Source organism: Cryptomeria japonica, unplaced genomic scaffold, assembly GCF_030272615.1.
Source record: "Cryptomeria japonica unplaced genomic scaffold, Sugi_1.0 HiC_scaffold_40, whole genome shotgun sequence".
In the NCBI taxonomy this organism is placed as follows: Eukaryota; Viridiplantae; Streptophyta; class Pinopsida; order Cupressales; family Cupressaceae; genus Cryptomeria; species Cryptomeria japonica.
In genome coordinates, this window is record NW_026728862.1 from 225,248 (window position 1) to 240,000 (window position 14,753).

General features: G+C 59.7%; 1 non-coding gene across 1 annotated transcript; it reads right to left on the reverse strand.

The window, feature by feature from the left end:
• Positions 1–2,991: 2,991 nt before the first annotated feature.
• LOC131862261 (5S ribosomal RNA) lies at positions 2,992–3,110 on the reverse strand. The gene has a single exon (XR_009361277.1). It is a non-coding gene; the product is annotated as a 5S ribosomal RNA (ribosomal RNA).
• Positions 3,111–14,753: the final 11,643 nt, after the last annotated feature.

The following is a 14,753-nucleotide window of genomic DNA, read 5'->3' on the forward strand; positions in this document are numbered from 1 at the left end:
AGCGGGGTTATTGGAGCGCCGCCTCTTTTTTTGTCGGAGCGTTTGGTGGGGTTTCTCGCATTGGCTCTTCCGAGGCCCGGTTGCCACCCTGGCGCGCACGAAGTCGGAAGTAGGGTTAATTGCCCGGGTGCGCACCTTTGCCAGGGTGGGCACCTTACCTGGGCTGCGCACCAGGGCGGGCTCAAGATGGCACGCGCGTTCCGTTTTTTTCACTATCTTTCAAAACGGAAATTTTAAAATCTCCTTTTTTTTTTGCCTTTTCTGGAAATTAGTGAAGGCAGCGCATCAAAGGTGCGCACCTCGCTGCCCACCTTGGTGTGCTCTGAGGTGCGCACCCGGGAGCGCTACGAAGTGTGCTCCAAGGTGCGGCGTGCACGTTGTCGGAGCCCGGTTTGCCCCGGGTGCGCACCTCGCCTGCACCTTGGCCGGGGTGGGCACCTTGGCTGGGTTTGCCCAGGGTGCGCTCCGAAGCGGGGTTACTGGAGCGCCCCCTCTTTTTTTGTCAGAGCGTTTGGTGGGGTTTCTCGCATTGGCTCTTCCCAGGCCCGGTTGTTGGGTGCGCTCCCACCCTGGCGCGCGCGAAGTTGGAAGTTGGGTTAATTGCCCGGGTGCGCACCTTCGCCAGGGTGGGCACCTTGGTGCGCACACCTTGGCTGGGCTGCGCACCAGGGCGGGCTCAAGATGGCACCAGCATTCCCTTTTTCTCACTATCTTTCAAAACGGAAATTTTAAAATCTCGTTTTTTTTTTGCCTTTTATGGAAATTAGTGAAGGCATCGCATCAAAGGTGCGCACCTCGCTGCCCACCTTGGTGTGCTCCGAGGTGCCCACCACGGTGCGCAACGCCGGTGCGAACCCGGGAGCGCCCCGATGTGTGCTCCAAGGTGCGGCGTGCACGAAGTCGGACCCCGGTTTGCCCCGGGTGCGCACCTCGCGTGCACCTTGGTGCGCACACCTTGGCTGGGTTGCGCGGCCTGGTGGGCACCATGGTGCGCACCAAGGAGCGCTCCGAAGTGTGCTCCAAGGTGCGGCGTGCACGAAGTCGGAGCCCGGTTTGCCCCGGGTACGCACCTCGCGTGCACCTTCGCCGGGGTGGGCACCTCGGCTGGGTTGCGCGCCCTGGTGCGCACCAAGGAGCGCTCCGAAGTGTGCTCCAAGGTGCGGCGTGCACGAAGTCGGAGCCCGGTTTGCCCCGGGTGCGCACCTTCGCCGCGGTGCGCACCATGGCGTGCACGAAGTCGGAGCCCGGTTTGCCCCGGGTGCGCACCTCGCGTGCACCTTCGGCGGGGTTGCGCGCCCTGGTGGGCACCATGGTGCGCACCAAGGAGCGCTCCGAAGTGTGCTCCAAGGTGCGGCGTGCACGAAGTCGGAGCCCGGTTTGCCCCGGGTGCGCACCTCGCGTGCACCTTCGGCGGGGTTGCGCGCCCTGGTGGGCACCATGGTGCGCACCAAGGAGCGCTCCGAAGTGTGCTCCAAGGTGCGGCGTGCACGAAGTCGGAGCCCGGTTTGCCCCGGGTGCGCACCTCGCGTGCACCTTCGCCGCGGTGGGCACCATGGCGTGCACGAAGTCGGAGCCCGGTTTGCCCCGGGTGCGCACCTCGCGTGCACCTTCGCCGGGGTGGGCACCTCGGCTGGGTTGCGCGCCCTGGTGCGCACCAAGGAGCGCTCCGAAGTGTGCTCCAAGGTGCGGCGTGCACGAAGTCGGAGCCCGGTTTGCCCCGGGTGCGCACCTCGCGTGCACCTTCGCCAGGGTGGGCACCTCGGTGCGCACACCTTCTCAATGTTTTCTTGCCTTTTCTGGAAATTGGTGAAGGCAGCGCATCAAAGGTGCGCACCTCGGTGTGCTCCGAGGTGCGAACCCGAGAGCGCTCCGAGGTGCCCACGAAGTCGAAAGTCGGGTTAATTGCATTGTTTTCCCCGGGTGCGCTCCGAGGTGCGCAACATCGGCGCGCACCAAGGAGGGCTCCGAAGTGTGCTCCAAGGTGCGCACGATGGCGTGCACCTCTGGTGCGCACGATTCGGAGCTCGGTTTGACCGGGGTGCGCACACCTTGGCTGGGTTGCGCACCTTTTGTGCGCTCCAAGGTGCGCACGAAGTCGGAGCTCGGTTTGCCCCGGGTGCGCACCTTCGCCAGGGTGCGCACCTTGATGCGCACGCCTTGGCTGGGCTGCGCACCTTGGTGGGCGCCATGGTGCGCACCTTTCGTGCGCTCCAAGGTGCGCACGAAGTCGGAGCTCGGTTTGCCCCGGGTGCGCACCTTGGTGGGCGCCATGGTGCACTCCGAGGTGCCCAAGATTGGTGCGCACCAAGGAGCGCTCCGAAGTGCGCTCCAAGGTGCGCGCGAAGTCGAAAGTTGGGTTAATTGTCCGGTTTGCCTCGGGTGCGCACCTTGCGTGCACCTTCGCCAGGGTGGGCGCCTTGGTGCGCACACCTTGGCTGGGCTGCGCACACCTTGGCACCCGCGTTTCCTTCATTTTAAATTTTTTTTTTTTACAATCTCTCAAGTGGGAAATTCTATAATCTCAACTTTTTTTGCCTTTTCAGGAAACTTTTGAATGGAGCGCATCATTGGTGCGCTCCGAAGTGTGCTCCAAAGCTCTCTCCAGCTGCGTGCACCTGCCCCGGCCGCGCACCCGGCCCCGCCCAGCTTCGCTCACCTGTCCCGGGCGTCTGGTGCGGAACCTTAGAGTAAGAAACATCACCGTGCACCTTGGCCAACGTGCGCGACTCGACCGAGCGCGCACTGGCCGAGGTGCACACCGATTTCACCTGGGTGCGCGCGCAGCACCTCGGGCGCACCGGGGTGCGCGCACAACGCCCGGGTTGCACCGTGGCCTGTGTGCTCGGGGTGCCTCGGGTGCGCGCTCGGTGTCGCCCCCGCGCGCGCGGTAGTGCGGGCAGCGCACCCCGGCCCGGCCCGGCCCCGACGAGAACGCAAACGGGCAAAAGGTTTATTCAAATAGCATTGCGACGCCCGGCGAAAAACTAAAAAAGGGTGCAACACCGGGACTTCCCGGGAGGTCACCCATCCCAGTACTACTCCGGCCCAAGCGCGCTTAACTGCGGAGTTCTGATGGGATCCGGTGCACTAATGCTGGTATGATCGCACCCGTTATGAGCTTGTCGCAGTGTGTACTTAGCAAACCGCGACCCACGTGCGAATCCACCCCGGCCACCCACCCCCGTCGAGGTGCACACCCTCCCTCGCGAAGTGCGCCCCGTTCGCCAAGTGTGAGCCCTGCCCGGGTGCGCGCACCTTGCTAGGGCGTCGGGTGTGCACCCGGCCCGGCCTACGTGCGTGCACCTGGAGGGGGCGTCGTGTGCGTGCAGTGTCCCGTCTGCAACGCGGTGCCCACACACCACCTCGGGCGCAACGACCTGCGCTCACATGTGGGCCGAGTGCACCTTGGTGCATGTTCGGGGCGCCTCGGGTGCACGCTCGATCTTGCCCCGGTGCACCAAGGCGCTCGGTTTGCCCCGGGTGCGCACTTGGTGCAAGGTGGGCACCCAAAATAGGGATCAAGCACCAAAACACAAGTTTCGGGATGCAAAATGGGACCCAAGGACCACAAATGCGTTCCAAGACCCATGATGGGTCCACGAGAACAAAAATGTGTTCCGAGACTTAATAAACAAATATTGGGTTTTAGGAGAAGAAACATGCTCTGATGCCCAAAACGAGAATCGACCCCGAAAAGGCCACAGGCCAAAAGTGGGATGCGAGACAAAAAAAAATGGGACCCGAGGACCAAAATTGGGTTCCCAGGTCGAAGACAGGGCAACCGGACAAGAAACGACCTCTAAGGCTCGAAATGAGTCCCGACGACTAAAACTTGACAAGAAGCACCCATCAGGCACCCAACTCGACACCCATGGGATGCCGACCCACCCGGGCTTCCACCTAGCACACCTTGGCACCCACCCACCCTCGCACCCAACCTCGCACCCAACTTAGCACCTTTGAACCCACATTGGCACTCACCCTGACCCTGGCACCTTGGAACCCACATTGGCACTCACCTTGACCCTGGCACCCACCTTTGCACTCACCTTGGGACCCACCCTGGCTCCCACCTCGGCACCCACCCAGACACCCACCTTGGTTCCTTGGCACCCACCTTGGATCCTTGGCACCCACCCCGACACCCACCTTGGCACGCAACTTGGCTACTTGCCACCCACCTTGGCTCCTTGACGCCCACCCCGACAACCACCCCGTGACCTACCCTGGCTAGGGTTGGTGCACACCCACCCTGGTGCCCACCTTGGCACCCACCCTATGACCCACCTTGGCACGCACCTTAGTACCCACCCCGTTACCCACCCTAGGACCCACCCCGTGACCCACCTTGGCCAGGGTGGGTGCACCCACCCTGGTGCCCACCTTGGCACCCACCCATCCTAGCACCCAGCCTGTGACCGGGCTTGGAACCCAACCTTGCACCCGCACCCGTCTTGGCCAGTGTGGGTGCGCACCCATCCTGGCACCCACGTTGTGACACACCCTTTAACCCACGCACCCTAGCACCCACGTTGGCACCCACCTTGGAACCCAACCTAGCAACTTGGCACCCACCCCGTGACCCACCTTGGCATCCACCATAGCAGTCGCCGACTTGGCACCCACCTCGGCACCCACCTTGACACTTGTGGACCCACCTTGCCACTCACCCTAGCATCGACCCATCCTAGCACCCACCCTGGCACCTTTGCACCCTAGCACTCACCCATCCTAGCACCTAACCTGTGACCCACCTTGACACTCACCCTCGCACCCACCTTGGAACCCAACCTAGCACCCACCCACCCTGACACCAACCCTAGCACCTACCCACCCTTGCACCCACCCTGTGACCCATCTTGGCACCCACCCATCCTACCACTCAACCTATCACCCACCTTCTCACCCACCTTGGCATCCACCTTAGCACCCACCCACACTGGCACCTTGGCACCCACCTCGGGCAAGGTGGGTGCACACCCACCCTGGCACCCAATTTAGAACCCACCGAGCATGTTACCCACCTTGGCACCCACATTGCAGCCCACCCTAGTACCCACCCTATGACCCACATTGGCATCCACACCCTAGCACCCAGGCACCTCGACACCCGCCTTGACACCCACCCTAGCACTGAACCTGTGACCCACCTTGGAACTCACCCTAGAACCCACCCACCCTGTGAACCACCTTGGCATCCACCTTAGCACCCACCCACCTTGGCACCCACTCTAGCACTCACCCATCCTAACACCCAACTTGTTACCCACCTTGGCACCCGCCCTCGCGTCCACCTTGAAACCCACCCTAGCACCCACCCACGCAGGAGCCCACCTTGGCACCCAACCTAACACCCACGCATCCTGGCACCCAACTTGTGACCCACCTTGGAACCCACCCTAGTACCCACCTTTGAACCCACTATATCACCAACCCACCTTGGCACCCACCCTATGACCCTCTTTGGAATCCACCCTAGCACGCACCCACCCTGGCACCCACCATGGAGCGCACCCTAGCACCCACCCACCTCGGCACGCACCTCAACACCCACCTTGGTGTGCGCACTGCGCCAACCTCTCAAAGACCCTATGTGGTGCGCTCCAAAGTGTACACCTTTGGTGCGCTCCAAGGTGCGCACCTTTGGTGCACACCGAGGTGCACACCAAAGTGTGCACCGAGGTGAGCACCAAAGTGCACTCCAGGGTGCACACCAAGGCGTGCACCTTTGGTGCGGTCAATGCAAACGAATTCGGAAGTTGGGGTCGATGTCCTAATCGCTGCTGCAGACTACACGTATGAGAATCGGACAAATAGCTTTATATAGGGGAGGTGTTGCGTTTGATGGGTCGACTCCCCTGGTTGTGTGCACTGCACCAACTTCAAAGACCCTGTCTTGTTTAAGAAGTCAAAAGTTGGGGTGGATGTCCTAATCATTGCTGCAGTCTACGCATGTATGAGAATCAGACAAATAGCTTATATAGGGGAGGTGTTGCATTCGGTGGGTTGACTCCCCTGGTTGTGCGCACTGCGCCAACCTCAAAGACCCCGCATAGCAGAAGAAGTCGGAAGTCGGATTTTGGTGAGCACCAAGGCGTGCACCTTTGGTGCGGTCAACGCAGACGAATTCAGAAGTTGGGGTGGATGTCCTAATCGTTGTTGCAGGCTACACATGTATGAGAATCAGACAAATAGCTTATATAGGGGAGGTGTTGGGTTTGATGGGTCAACTCCCTTGGTTGTGCGCATTACGCCAACCTCAAAGACCTTGTTTTCGTTAAGAAGTCAAAAGTTGGGGTCAATGTCCTAATGGCTCCTGCAGGCTACACATGTATGAGAATCGGACAAATAGCTTATATAGGGGAGGTGTTGGGTTTGATGGGTCGACTCCCCTGGTTGTGCGCATTACGTCAACCTCAAAGACCTTGTTTTCGTTAAGAAGTCAAAAGTTGGGGTCGATGTCCTAATTGCTCCTGTAGACTACACATGTATGAGAATCAGACAAATAGCTTATATAGGGGAGGTGTTGGGTTTGATGGGTTGACTCCCCTAGTTGTTCGCATTACACCAACCTCAAAGACCTTGTTTTCGTTTAGAAGCCGAAAGTTGGGGTCGATGTCCTAATTGCTCCTGCAGGCTACGCATGTATGAGAATCAGACAAATAGCTTATATAGGGGAGGTGTTGGGTTTGATGGGTCGACTCCCCTGGTTGTGCGCATTGCGCCAACCTCAAAGACCCTGCATTGCGGATGAAGTCGAAAGTCAGAGTTTGGTGTGCTACAAGGTGTGGTCGAAGGTGCTCACCTAGGTGTGCACCTTTGGAGCACAGGAAAAGTGCCCTCCAAAAGTGCGCACCTTTGGAGTGCACAAAAGTGCCCTCCAAAAGTGCGCACCTTTGGAGCGCAGAAAAGTGCCCTCCAAAAAGTGCCCTCCAAAAGTGCGCACCTTTGGAGCGCAGAAAAGTGCCCTCCAAAAAGTGCCCTCCAAAAGTGCGCACCTTTGGAGCGCAGAAAAGTGCCCTCCAAAAAGTGCCCTCCAAAAGTGCGCACCTTTGGAGCGCAGAAAAGTGCCCTCCAAAAAGTGCCCTCCAAAAGTGCGCACCTTTGGAGCGCAGAAAAGTGCCCTCCAAAAAGTGCCCTCCAAAAGTGCGCACCTTTGGAGCGCAGAAAAGTGCCCTCCAAAAAGTGCCCTCCAAAAGTGCGCACCTTTGGAGCGCAGAAAAGTGCCCTCCAAAAAGTGCCCTCCAAAAGTGCGCACCTTTGGAGCGCAGAAAAGTGCCCTCCAAAAAGTGCCCTCCAAAAGTGCGCACCTTTGGAGCGCAGAAAAGTGCCCTCCAAAAAGTGCCCTCCAAAAGTGCGCACCTTTGGAGCGCAGAAAAGTGCCCTCCAAAAAGTGCCCTCCAAAAGTGCGCACCTTTGGAGCGCAGAAAAGTGCCCTCCAAAAGTGCGCACCTTTGGAGCGCACAAAAGTGCCCTCCAAAAGTGCGCACTTTTGGTGCGCACCAAGGCGCTGGTTCGGTCGTTGCAGGCGAGTTCGGAAGTTGGGGTCGATGTCCTGAGCGGAGGTGCAAACTACACAGGTGTCGGAATCGGACAAATAGCTTATATAGGGGAGGTGTATGCTTCGATGGGTCGACTCCCCAGGTTGAGCGCACCGCGCCAACCTCAAAGACCCTACGGTATGGATGAAGTCGGAAGTTGGGTCCGATGACCGATTCGATTAGTAGGTATGCTCATGAGGTCGGAATTTGGGTCCGATGACCTGCCATGTGCAGGAAGGCGAATGTTGACACTGTGCGTTGCAAGGTGCACACCAAGGCGCTGGTGCGGTCTTTTTAGTCGAGTTCGGAAGTTGGGGTCGATGTCCTGATCGGAGGTGCAAGCTACACAGGTGTGGGAATCGGACAAATAGCTTATATAGGGGAGGTGTATGCTTCGTTGGGTCGACTCCCCGGGTTGAGCGCACCGCGCCAACCTCAAAGACCCTACGGTATGGATGAAGTCGGAAGTTGGGTCCGATGACCGATTCGATATGTAGGCATACTCGCGAGGTCGGAATTTGGGTCCGATGACCTGCCACGTGCAGGAAGGCGAATGTTGGCACTGTGCGTTGCAAGGTGCGCACCAAGGCGCTGGTTCGGTCGTTGGAGGCGAGTTCGGAAGTTGGGGTCGATGTCTTGATCGGAGGTGCAAACTACACAGGTGTGGGAATCGGACAAATAGCTTATATAGGGGAGGTGTATGCTTCGTTGGGTCGACTCCCCGGGTTGAGCGCACCGCGCCAACCTCAAAGACCCTACGGTATGGATGAAGTCGGAAGTTGGGTCCGATGACCGATTCGATATGTAGGCATACTCGCGAGGTCGGAATTTGGGTTCGATGACCTGCCATGTGCAGGAAGGCGAATGTTGGGACTGTGCGTCGCAAGGTGCGCACCAAGGCGCTGGTGCCGTCGTTGCAGTCGAGTTCGGAAGTTGGGGTCGATGTCCTGGTCAGAGGTGCAAACTACACAGGTGTGGGAATCGGACAAATAGCTTATATAGGGGAGGTGTATGCTTCGATGGGTCGACTCCCTGGGTTGAGCGCACCGCGCCAACCTCAAAGACCCTACAGTATGGATGAAGTCGGAAGTTGGGTCCGATGACCGATTCGATACGTAGGCATATTGGCGAGGTCTGAATTTGTGTCCGATGACCTGCCATGCGCAGGAAGGCGGAATTTGGGTCCGATGACCGAGTTGATGGCGTGCCATGCGCAGAAAGGCGGAATTTGGGTCCGATGACCGAGTTGATGTTGATGGCCCGCCATGCACAGGAAGGCGGAATTTGGGTCCGATGACCGATTTGAAGGCGTGCCATACGCAAAAAGGCGGAGTTTGGGTCCGATGACCGAGTTGATATTGATGGCCCGCCATGCGCAGGAAGGCGGAATTTGGGTCCGATGACCTGACATACGCATGGAGTCCGACTCGGGGGCCGATGTTCGATTCGATGACTTGCATTGTGGGTAAAGTCGGAAGTTGTGGTCTTTGACCCGATTCGATGACCAGACTTCGGCTGCTTGAGAATCGGACAAATAACTTATATAGGGGAGGTAGTGTTCTCGAGCATCCTCCCCCCGTGCCCGTTTATGTCGATTGATGCTGGTGCTCGACTGGTTGGAGCGCTCGGATGCAAAAATCTTGCACCAGGATTTATCGATTGTGATGGACACGGCAAGTCTCCTGATTGCTATGCAGGAGCTCATCGTGAATCTCTATGCGGCCTTGGTATGGACTCGACCTGCGGAATGGTTCGGCAATGGTAGTCGCTCCAACACGTCCTTGCAATGGCCACAGAGGTGATTCGACTAGAGCTCCAGTCTAGCTTTTGGGTTGCTTGGCGGACTGGTATAGCCGCGATCGAGTTCCGGCCATGAACGTTTTAGATAGCTCTTGGGCTTTCTGGGACGGAAGTCGGAAGTTTGGGCTGTTGTCCGATTTGATGACCATTCTTCGGATGTGTGAGAATCGGACAAATAACTTATATAGGGGACTGTGTTGTCTCACGCAGCCCCCTCCGTGCCCCTCTATCTCGACCGATGTTGGTGCTTGAAAGGGTTGGGATCGCTCGGATTTATAAACGTGCACCACCATTTGTCGAGTGTGAGGGACGCGGCAGGTCTCCTAAATGCTATGCGGGCGCTCTCTGAGAATCTCTATCCGGCCTCGACACAGACTAGTCTTGCTGAATGGTTTGGCACTGGTAGTCGATCCAACACGTCGTTGTTGTGGCCGCCTAGGCGATTCGATTCGAGCCCCCGTCTAGCTTTTGGGTTGCTTGGCGGATTTTGCCCTATCCGCAAGTGAGCTCGGTCCCTAAACGTTCGAGAAACCCGATTGCTATGCGCCGACTCTCTTTCTTGCGAGCCTCCATCTAGCTTTTGGGTCTCTACGGAACGGAAGTCGGAATCTGGGACCGTTGTTTGATTCGACGAGGCAGACTACGGTTGTGCGAGAATCGGACAAATAACTTATATAGGGGAGGTGTTGACTGGAGCATTCTCCCCCGTGCCCCTCTAACTCGACCAATGCTGGCGCTCGAACGGTGGTAGCGCTCGGATTTTCATTGAGCGCCAGCATTGGTCGATTTAGAGGGGCATGCGAGATTCCCGAATGCTATGCGAGGGCTCTAACGGAAATGTCTATTGGTTTCGGTATGGATGCAATTGCGAGTGGTTCGGCAAAGGTAGTCGTTCCGATGCGTCCATGTCGTGGCCAAATCGATAATTCGATTTGAGCCCTCGTATAGCATTTGGGTCTCTCGATGTGATTCCGCATTCCAGTCCCTTTGGGCACTGCTTGAGCCGCATCCCAGGGGGTTCCCTTCCCAATAATCTGCCTCGCAACCCGATTGCTATGCGGTGAGGCTCCTCGGCCGCCTCGGAACTATCTGTGTATCAGACGCATCGCGGGATAAGGGGTTGGCAACGGTAGTCGCCCCAAGCGCGTCCGATGCTTGGACCATTCCGAGGCGGCCCTGAAGCCTCTTTGTTTAGCCGTTGGGTCCTTCTCGCCGCATCCCTCGCCTCGCACCCCGATTGCTATGCGGTGAGGCTCCTCGGCCGCCTCGGAACTATCTGTGTATCGGACGCGTCGCGGGATAAGGGGTTGTCACTGGTAGTCGCCCCAAGCGCGTCCGATGCTTGGACCATTCCGAGGCGGCCCTGAAGCCTCTTCCGTCTAGCCGTTGGGTCCTTCTCGCCGCATCCCTCGCCCCGCACCCCGATTGCTATGCGGTGAGGCTCCTCGGCCGCCTCGGAACTATCTGTGTATCGGACGCGTCGCGGGATAAGGGGTTGTCATTGGTAGTCGCCCCAAGCGCGTCCGATGCTTGGACCATTCCGAGGCGGCCCTGAAGCCTCTTCCGTCTAGCCGTTGGGTCCTTCTCGCCGCATCCCTCGCCTCGCACCCCGATTGCTATGCGGTGAGGCTCCTCGGCCGCCTCGGAACTATCTGTGTATCGGACGCGTCGCGGGATAAGGGGTTGTCACTGGTAGTCGCCCCAAGCGCGTCCGATGCTTGGACCATTCCGAGGCGGCCCTGAAGCCTCTTCCGTCTAGCCGTTGGGTCCTTCTCGCCGCATCCCTCGCCTCGCACCCCGATTGCTATGCGGTGAGGCTCCTCGGCCGCCTCGGAACTATCTGTGTATCGGACGCGTCGCGGGATAAGGGGTTGTCACTGGTAGTCGCCCCAAGCGCGTTCGATGCTTGGACCATTCCGAGGCGGCCCTGAAGCCTCTTCCGTCTAGCCGTTGGGTCCTTCTCGCCGCATCCCTCGCCTCGCACCCCGATTGCTATGCGGTGAGGCTCCTCGGCCGCCTTGGAACTATCTGTGTATCGGACGCGTCGCGGGATAAGGGGTTGTCACTGGTAGTCGCCCCAAGCGCGTCCGATGCTTGGACCATTCCGAGGCGGACCCGAAGCCTCTTCCGTGTAGCCGTTGGGTCCTTCTCGCCGCATCCTTCGCCTCGCACCCCGATTGCTATGCGGTGAGGCTCCTCGGCCGCCTCGGAACTATCTGTGTATCGGACGCGTCGCGGGATAAGGGGTTGTCACTGGTAGTCGCCCCAAGCGCGTCCGATGCTTGGACCATTCCGAGGCGGACCCGAAGCCTCTTCCGTCTAGCCGTTGGGTCCTTCTCGCCGCATCCCTCGCCTCGCACCCCGATTGCTATGCGGTGAGGCTCCTCGGCCGCCTTGGAACTATCTGTGTATCGGACGCGTCGCGGGATAAGGGGTTGTCACTGGTAGTCGCCCCAAGCGCGTCCGATGCTTGGACCATTCCGAGGCGGACCCGAAGCCTCTTCCGTCTAGCCGTTGGGTCCTTCTCGCCGCATCCCTCGCCTCGCACCCCGATTGCTATGTGGTGAGGCTCCTCGGCCGCCTTGGAACTATCTGTGTATCGGACGCGTCGCGGGATAAGGGGTTGTCACTGGTAGTCGCCCCAAGCGCGTCCGATGCTTGGACCATTCCGAGGCGGACCCGAAGCCTCTTCCGTCTAGCCGTTGGGTCCTTCTCGCCGCATCCCTCGCCTCGCACCCCGATTGCTATGCGGTGAGGCTCCTTGGCCGCCTTGGAACTATCTGTGTATCGGACGCGTCGCGGGATAAGGGGTTGTCACTGGTAGTCGCCCCAAGCGCGTCCGATGCTTGGACCATTCCGAGGCGGCCCCGAAGCCTCTTCCGTGTAGCCGTTGGGTCCTTCTCGCCGCATCCCTCGCCTCGCACCCCGATTGCTATGCGGTGAGGCTCCTCGGCCGCCTTGGAACTATCTGTGTATCGGACGCGTCGCGGGATAAGGGGTTGTCACTGGTAGTCGCCCCAAGCGCGTCCGATGCTTGGACCATTCCGAGGCGGCCCCGAAGCCTCTTCCGTGTAGCCGTTGGGTCCTTCTCGCCGCATCCCTCGCCTCGCACCCCGATTGCTATGCGGTGAGGCTCCTCGGCCGCCTTGGAACTATCTGTGTATCGGACGCGTCGCGGGATAAGGGGTTGTCACTGGTAGTCGCCCCAAGCGCGTCCGATGCTTGGACCATTCCGAGGCGGACCTGAAGCCTCTTCCCTCTAGCCGTTGGGGCTTTCTCGCCGCATCCCTCGCCTCGCACCCTGATTGCTATGCTGTGAGGCTCCTCGGCCGCCTTGGAACTATCTGTGTATCGGACGCATCGCGGGATAAGGGGTTGGCAGTGGTAGTCGCCCCAAGCGCATCCGATGCTTGGACCATTCCGAGGCGGCCCTGCAGCCTCTTCCGTCTAGCCGTTGGGGCCATCTCGCCGCATCCCCCACCTCGCACCACGATTGCTATGCGGTGAGGCTCCTTGGCCGCCTCGGAACTATCTGTGTATCGGACGCATCGCGGGATAAGGGGTTGTCACTGGTAGTCGCCCCAAGCGCGTCCGATGCTTGGACTATTCCGAGGCGGCCCTGCAGCCTCTTCCGTCTAGCCGTTGGGGCCATCTCGCCGCATCCCCCACCTCCTCGGCCGCCTCGGAACTATCTGTGTATCGGACGCATCGCGGGATAAGGGGTTGGCAGTGGTAGTCGCCCCAAGCGCGTCCGATGCTTGGACTATTCCGAGGCAGCCCTGCAGCCTCTTCCGTCTAGCCTTTGGGGCCATCTCGCCGCATCCCTCGCCTCGCACCCCGATTGCTATGCGGTGAGGCTCCTCGGCCGCCTGGGAACTATCTTCGTATCGGACGCATCGCGGGATAAGGGGTTGTCACTGGTAGTCGCCCCAAGCGCGTCCGATGCTTGGACTATTCCGAGGCGGCCCTGTGGCCTCTTCCGTCTAGCCGTTGGGGCCATCTCGCCGCATCCCCCACCTCGCACCCCGATTGCTATGCGGTGAGGCTCTTCGGCCGCCTTGGAACTATCTTCGTATCGGACGCATCGCGGGATAAGGGGTTGTCACTGGTAGTGGCCCCAAGCGCGTCCGATGCTTGGACTATTCCGAGGCGGCCCTGCAGCCTCTTCCGTCTAGCCGTTGGGGCCATCTCGCCGCATCCCCCACCTCGCACCCCGATTGCTATGCGGTGAGGCTCCTCGGCCGCCTTGGAACTATCTTCGTATCGGACGCATCGCGGGATAAGGGGTTGTCACTGGTAGTCGCCCCAAGCGCGTCCGATGCTTGGACTATTCCGACGCGGCCCTGTGGCCTCTTCCGTCTAGCCGTTGGGGCCATCTCGCCGCATCCCCCACCTCGCACCCCGATTGCTATGCGGTGAGGCTCCTCGGCCGCCTTGGAACCATCTTCGTATCGGACGCATCGCGGGATAGGGGGCTGTCACTGGTAGTCGCCCCAAGCGTGTCCGATGCTTGGACCATTCCTAGGCGGCCCTGAAGCCTCTTCCGTCTAGCCGTTGGGGCCTTCCCGCCCCATCCCTCGCCTCGCACCCCCGATTGCTATGCGGTGAGGCTCCTCGGCCGCCTTGGAACCATCTGTGTATCGGACGCATCGCGGGATAAGGGGTTGGCACTGGCAGTCGCCCCAAGCGCGTCCGATGCTTGGACCATTCCGAGGTGGCCCTGAAGCCTCTTCCGTCTAGCCGTTGGGGCCTTCCCGCCCCATCCCTCGCCTCGCACCCCGATTGATATGCGGTGAGGCTCCTCGGCCGCCTTGGAACTATCTGTGTATCGGACGCATCGCGGGATAAGGGGTTGGCACTGGTAGTCGTCCCAATCGCATCCGATGCTTGGACCATTCCGAGGCGGCCCTGCAGCCTCTTCCGTTTAGCCGTCGGGGCCTTCCCGCCGCATCCCTCGCCTCGCATCCCGATTCCTATGCGGTGAGTCTTCTCGGCCGCCGCGGAACTATACCTGTTATTGCTACTGCATCCTTCGGCTGGTAACCTCCTCTGCCGCCTTGGAACGTTCTCTTTGTCGGACGCGTCGCGGGATAAGGGGTTGGCACTGGTAGTCGCCCCAAGCGCGCCCGATGCATAGACCGCTCCGAGTCGACCTTGCTTTCAGCCTCTCACATGCATAGACCTCTCTGAGTCGACCCTGCAGCCTCTCACGTTTAGCCTTTGGAATCTCGCCTCACAACATGATTGCTATCCTTGATGCATCCCTTGCCTCGAGCCCTGATTGCTTTCTTGGCTGCATCCCTCCTCTCCTCACAGCCCGGTTGTCATCACTGCTTCATCCGTCGCTTCATGCATTCTGGCTGCTGGGCCCTTCCCACCGCACACCTCGATTGCTATCTCTTCTGCATCACA